Source organism: Babylonia areolata, chromosome 8 (assembly GCF_041734735.1).
Source record: "Babylonia areolata isolate BAREFJ2019XMU chromosome 8, ASM4173473v1, whole genome shotgun sequence".
Lineage (NCBI taxonomy): Eukaryota > Metazoa > Mollusca > Gastropoda > Neogastropoda > Buccinidae > Babylonia > Babylonia areolata.
Window position 1 is genome coordinate 10070778 of NC_134883.1, and position 7032 is coordinate 10077809.

General features: G+C 39.0%; 1 protein-coding gene across 4 annotated transcripts in view; it reads right to left on the bottom strand.

The window, feature by feature from the left end:
- Positions 1–1084: 1084 nt before the first annotated feature.
- Positions 1085–7032, bottom strand: part of LOC143284535 (protein kinase C delta type-like) — a 72884-nt gene continuing 66936 nt past the window's right edge. For all 4 annotated transcript variants that reach the window (XM_076591278.1, XM_076591280.1, XM_076591279.1 and 1 more), the window contains exon 17: positions 1085–7032. This exon is cut by the window's right edge and continues 1005 nt beyond it. The gene's annotated coding sequence lies outside the window, so the exon portion shown is untranslated.

Here is a 7032-nt window from a genome sequence, read left to right on the forward strand (position 1 = left end):
TGACTGAACTAACTGTTATGTAATGGAAATCGATCGAATGTTTATCTGGTTTAAGACAATCATATCGATCTTCATCTTCTTCTTCCTTCGTGGGCCGCAACTTCCACGTTCACTCGTCACGAGCCACAGTTATCATCCAGTGAAAAGTTCAGTGTATAGTATGATGGAAGGGCGTCGCAGCATGCTTATATTTAGATAGTTAAGGCGAAAATAGTTTTCGATGAAAATTTACTCAGGTTCCCTTTATAGAGAAGCATCTTTGAAAGCAGGTCTTGCCGAACATTTTTGGATTATTTTCGTCAAACGAATTATGAGCATCGAAGGTTCAGTTAGTTTTAGAAAATCACTCACTGTAATGCTAGATAACTCTCGCCAAACGAGTATCAATTAAAAACGATGATTATTTCCCTTGCATTAGGAACTTCACGAGGGGAAAAAAAGAAAAAGAAAAAAAAAAGGTATGCAGGCCGATTTTCATTTGAGTTCGGCATTTTAGATCTGACCATTGAACATGTGTGTATTCTTGCATGGAAAATGAGCTTTCAAGGTGTGTGCTGAAATTATACTGTGCCGTTGACATGGCAATTGTGTAGCCTTCCCCCCTTTCCCATTCCTTTTCTATTTCTCGTTCCCATTAGTTCTGAAATATTATGTGTCATCTTATTTTGTCAACCCGATCACTGCAATTCTTTTATACACATTTCTACAGTGTGTTTTGTCTCAGTTTGGACTGTAGACTTGATTTATTTTTAGATTAATTTAATCTTCATTCCTTTGTTGTTTATTGATTGTTGTCACCAACGTCATCGTGTGTGTGTGTGTGTGTGTGTGTGTGTGTGTGTGTGTGTGTGTGCCGTGTGTGTGTGTGTGTGTGTGTGTGTGTCGTGTGGTGTGTGTGTGTGTGTGTGTGTGTGTGTGTGTGTGTGTGTGTGGTGTGTGAGTGTGTGTGTGTGTGTGTGGTGTGTGTGTGCCGTGTGTGTGTGTGTGTGTGTGTGTGTGCAGTGTGCGCACGCGCGCGCTCTCGCATCTATCCATCCGTCAGTCCAACACATCCAACCACATATGAACTGAATAAAGACACTGACCAGATCAGGATCGTTTTTATTCAATGGTTATGTACAGGAAGAGAACGTGCGTCAGTCACCATGCACAAAAGCACGTGCAACACGCGTGAAGGGAAAGGGACTGTGCAACCTACCGCAAAGTGCATGACTCGGTTCCTTCAACTTGACAAAAGTTATCCGTCTTCGTATTATTCGTCTTGCATCATCAACAATGCTGACCGAAAGCGTTAATATGTTTTTTTTTCCCCCCCTGGCATTCCGAAAGAAAAGGAAAACACTTATATCCTGGAAAACATCCACACGTACATATAGTGAGATTACGTTTCACACTACTCGGTCACTCAACTGTGTGGGAAGGGAACACTGCATGTGATTTTAACTTTGAGAAGGAAATTGTGATTTCATAACCGACACGCAATGCTGATAACGAAACAACATAGTGGAATGATTAGAATAATTACGCGACACACGCATTATCTATATCGTAACCAAGAGATTTTTTTTTCTTTTTTTTTTTCTCCTTTTTTAAATTACCCAAATCACGGTTAACGTACCACCTTTTCGAGTGCAGCGCAGACACTAAAAACAAATGCAGGTCTGGAGACGGATAAAAACACAAAGAAAACCAAACTTACCAGTAAAGAAAAGTAATAACGAATACTACTGCTATTACTACTACTACTAACAATAATAATAATATAAAATATAACGACAGAAAACAAATTTTGAAGTTTAAGTTTATCACATTCATTTTCTGTAAACAAATGCAATATTGAAAGAGCTGAGAGGGTGTTTTATTTACTTAATCATTTTCATTATCTTTTTATAGTTTATTATGTTGCAGCAGTTGCTAAATGGATTTACAGCAACGGGCACCGAAAAATTGTTTAGTCAGTTGAACATTGCAATACCAGATACTCGTTTCGATATAACTACCACAGCAAATCGGCGAAACTCAATAAGTCTGATGTGATTCTTGTACAGAAAATACGTTACTTGACGACAAATCATTCTTTGGTCAAGCGTGTTTATGACATGTTTTGAACTGAGAAAAAACACACACAAAAACCCCCCAAACAAATGAAAGATATACAGAGATCTACTTTGAAGTACTTCGAAGGCAAGGTCTGTTGTGAGCAAAGTGATTATGATTGCGATATTCCTCTGTCGACAAATTCTGTTCGGGTAAAAGTGAATACTGTCTCTCTCTTTCTCTCTCTGGCGACAAACTTTATTGTTTATGAACAGATGAACTATTTACGTATTGGTGGTATTATTCTCGAGCGTTTTGACGTTAATTTTATCTTCGTGGAATTCTTCTTTGTCTCTTGTAAGAGGCTGGCTATAAATATAACGAAATAGATATTTTCTCCATTTTGCAATTATCATGTAAATTATTTTAACTTTTTTTTCTTTCCTGACTAGGGCAGATGTACGCACTTATCCTGGAGCGTTCGATTAGAAAAAATGGATAGAATCTGTAAAATGATGTGATTAAATGTAAATCTTTTCATTTCTGTATTCCAGTTTGCAGCGGGTGTGTGAATTGACTTACGTTACTGTTTTGTGATCTACAGTCAACGATTTTTGTACATGTAAAGTGTCATGAGCTCTGAGAAAAAGCGCTGAGTATATGTTCTTTATTATGATTATTATTGTTATTATTGTCATTATTGTTTCCAGACTACTACTACTACTGTTATTATCATTATCATCATCATTATAGCATTCTTCAAAAGATTAGGAACAGCGTTACTCGCGTCTTGAATTAAAAAAACCAAAAACCCCACAAAACAACAACAACAACAAACACAACTGCTTTGAAGCTAACATGTTAAGGTACAAAGCCATACACCAGCGCTGCTTGGCAATTCCCAGCAGCAAGTACAGAGTATACTTGTGAAAGATAAAACCGAAACAAAAAGGCGCAGAGTTACCAACCATCTGGGTTCCTCTATCTAAAGCGAACTATGTGTGTATGGTCGTCAGACCACCAGGACAGGCAACTGCTGTTCCGACTATCTGAGCCAGAATTTGATAATAGTGGAACGTGTCTTGCCCAAGATACATCTCCACTCACTCGGCCAAGAGGGTTTTAGGACAGTATGCGTAGGGATGGTTCCCCAAAGACAACTGGTAACCAAGGCTGCAGCACTCAGAGCCAGTGCAATCTTGCCTCCTTGTTAGAGAGTCATAGTTCTTCACAAAAGACTAAACCGTAAATGACTCACCATTGCTTTGAAGAAATTATCTATAATACAACTTTCTCTTTGCTCTTGGACCAACTGTAAGCCTTTGTCAATCTCTGAATTCAACCGATGGTTGAGTCACTCTGGAGTTCAATTTGGGAAGCGCTAAAAAACAACACTGGTTTGAAGTAGCGTGAATTTGTCTTACTTTAGCGAGCTAAAGTTATCGTACATATTTACCATCTAACACTCCCCTCCAAGTTGAAATGTCATTTCATAATCTACCACGATGAGACTGTACGTTGTTTGTTTCGTTTCGTCTGTCTGTTTTATGTGGCATGTTCCAGATAAACTAAGACTGACTTAAAGACATTTTTGGTGTGTTAGTCTGTACCTGACTGCAAGTTGGTGAGGTGCACAAATTAACATTGGCTTAAAGTCAACCCTTTGTTTTATTTAAAAAACAAAAACAACCCCTCCCCCACAAAAACAAACAAACAAACAAACAAAACAAACACCCCCCCCCCTCAAAACAACAACAACCGCAGATGCTACTGTGCTTTTAACATAAAAATAACGAATGAAAGGTTGTGATACAGTGATCGCACACACACACACACACCGTGTTGGGGGGAGGGGGGAGATTTTTTTTTTCTTTTGCCACTGAGAGTCAGAGGCGCCGTGCAATGTGAACGCCTTTAGTCAATCCCCATTTAAATAAAACATCAATGTTATTGATTACGGCAAGGGCTGGTTTTGGCTCAGTTCATAAATACCCATTCAAAGCCGATATATCGTTGTTGATATGGACTATCCCATCTCTCATTTATCGCCATCATTACTAACATACAACAAACTATTGTGCAATGGTGCAATGGACAACTAGTTTGGTCATTCGGATCAACCAGTGTTTGGAACATTTACCAGTTCCGTTCAGTGGCCATTTAATGTCAGCAAGACCTGTTATACTAGCATACGAACGATCACATGTAACAACATCAATTCTCTGAAAGCTCACGATTGGGACGAATGCCGTCCTGCAATACCGTGTGTTGCAATCGAAACGCACATAATTTCAATTAAACTAATTAGTCCGGAAAGAAGGTCGTACGACTTGTCTTATTGGCGTTTGTGAATGAGTGAGAGAGAGAGAGAGAGAGAGAGAGTGTGTGTGTGTGTGTGTTTGTGTGTGTGTGTGTTGTGTTCTTGATAGTGGTGGTTTTGTGGGGATAATGGGATTATGTTGAAGTTAAAAGAAATAGATTTTCATCAGAAAAACAAACAAAAAACCAACCAAACAAAAAACCAACCAACAAACAAACAACCAAAAAACAACAACAACACAACGACATAAAACTGACACGTCATAATATAATGATTTACCAGTTCATAGAAGGACATCGACCTGAATCACACTGAACTGTCAGTACCTAGACCTGCATGATCAGGATTTGCGGTTTCCCCAAGGAAAGAGTGAACGACAGAAAAAAGAGAGGACAAAAATGGTTGAAGTTCCTTGATCATCCTCCGATTTCATAAGTAAAAAGGACATGACGCTGCGTCTTTGTATTCGGTTTTCATATGGATAAATCGGAGAGAGTGTTTAAAGGAAAAAAACAACAACAAAACTTTTTGTGACTTCGTGTGATATTTAGTTAATGTCTATGACAAAACAGTCCACTGTTTGAATAAATCTGACTGATATACAGTCAGCTTCCTGATTCCCATTAAAAACAAAAGTGGAAACCCAACTTTTTGTTCTCAAACATCTTTTTCGGAGAAAGATGAAACAGCTTTAATTTTCACATTTGGCTGAGTTCAGTTAGGTTAGAATTGTGAGAACCCTGGGTTTTGCATCTGTTGTGCTTTTTTTTACAGTTCTGACACAGTAAATGCCTTGCCGGGAACATTTTCTTTGATCTTGGGACTGTGTTATTCATCAATATCAAAATGGTTCTCGAACTGGAAAGTTCCGACTTCTCAGAAATATTGCTGCTGAATGTCCGTATAAAGTCAAATAAAAATGTGTCAAATATATATGTACATATACATATATGTTTGTTTAGCGTGAGAAATTACCATAAATAATACTGTCGTTTCTGCGAGTTTACGATATGGAGCGAAGGTCAGGATAAAAAAAGTGATCTTTTTCAACAGAAGTTCAAAGCATGATTTATATCCATCGCTCCAGGTTGTATTAAAATCCCTCACGCGATTTGTGCACGGCATGGCTTCCTTGCAAAAAACAAAAACAAACAAACAAACAAACAAAAAACCCATTTCCCAAGCCTTAAGATCGGGTTAGGCAAAATAATAGGTGAAATCAAACATTCTGTGACATCGTTAAGTTTTACACTAAATGAAACACAACAAGCAAAACAAAGAACAACCTCCAGGATATTTCTTGGGATGTCACTGACCAAAACCGACATCAAAATGACAACGCGTTCAGATCAACAACATTTAAACATACTGAACAAGTCTGCGTCGAAGGGGAAACTACACGACATGCATTTTGTTACTGCGAGTGCTTTTCCCTTTTGAACCAGTTTCACTTTGGTTTATTCCTCCAATGGAAGCCACCACATAAATCCTCATTTTCATATTCACTGCGCTTCTTAACATATATCATGCATTCAATGATTTATTTATGACAACAAAATATACCGAAGAAGTGCGATCTTCAAAGGAGCAAACATTATCGAAGTTAAAGGTGACATTTGAAATGGTGCAATTAGTTTGGCGAATGAAGAGCTTGAGAATAGGTAAGCTGGAAAGTACAGGTATACATATACACAGAGTAAAGCCATTGGCTTGTGATTTTTTTTCTCCGGGGGAGTTGGGAATTCCGCTAAATTCTGGCCTCTTATCATACAGGTACACAGATGGACGATCACTACCAAGACTTGCATACTAATGACGTAGCTCGAATCATGTCAAACATATCAAACATGTGGTCAGTTTTAGAGGGGATTTAAGGGAGCTCAGTCGCGGTGTTTGACAGTTTGATATTTACATTCTCTAGTTCCCCTATTCCTACCCCACCCCTGATTTGTGCAAGCGTCTTCGCGAAGTGACAAGAGGTGTTCCTTGTATGTATGTGCGTGTGTGTGTGTGTGTGTGTGTGTGTGTGTGAGAGAGAGAGAGAGAGAGAGAGAGAGGGAGAGGGAGTCTCCACACAAGCGGATGTGTACAAGCGTACAATGCCCGGTAGGTACACTGGATGGGAGCAAGGGCCACTTGAGCAGAAGTACTGCCTCCCATAAAACGGCAGGCAAAGTGTATGTGCAGTGTATGGGTGCGCTTTCGATTATCATTGGTCCTCAACTGACAATCATAACGGCAATAACAAAAATGATTAGCAATTCGCAATTCCAACGACAAAAGACTTAGGTGTATCAAGCGCTATAAAGAATTCAAACCAATACGTCCAACACAGAATGTCTGACAGACCTTACTCTCTCCCACTCTTTCCCCCGTGGCCCCCAACCAAACACCAAGCCTACCCCCCCCCCCCCCAGTCACCCCTCAAAAAACAACAACAACAACAAAAAAACAACAACCAAAAAACAAACAAAACACCTACCAACTGAAGAAGTGGAAATAACAGCTTTGTCCCTCTTAGAGAAAACAAGGGTACATAACAACAAGAACAAAACAAACAAACAAACAAAAAACAAAAGAAAAACCAACGTTCCGATGTATCAAAACAACTCTATTTTACGTTTACGAAATATGTCAATCAGGACACCGGTACGACTGCCATATGTGACTAGATT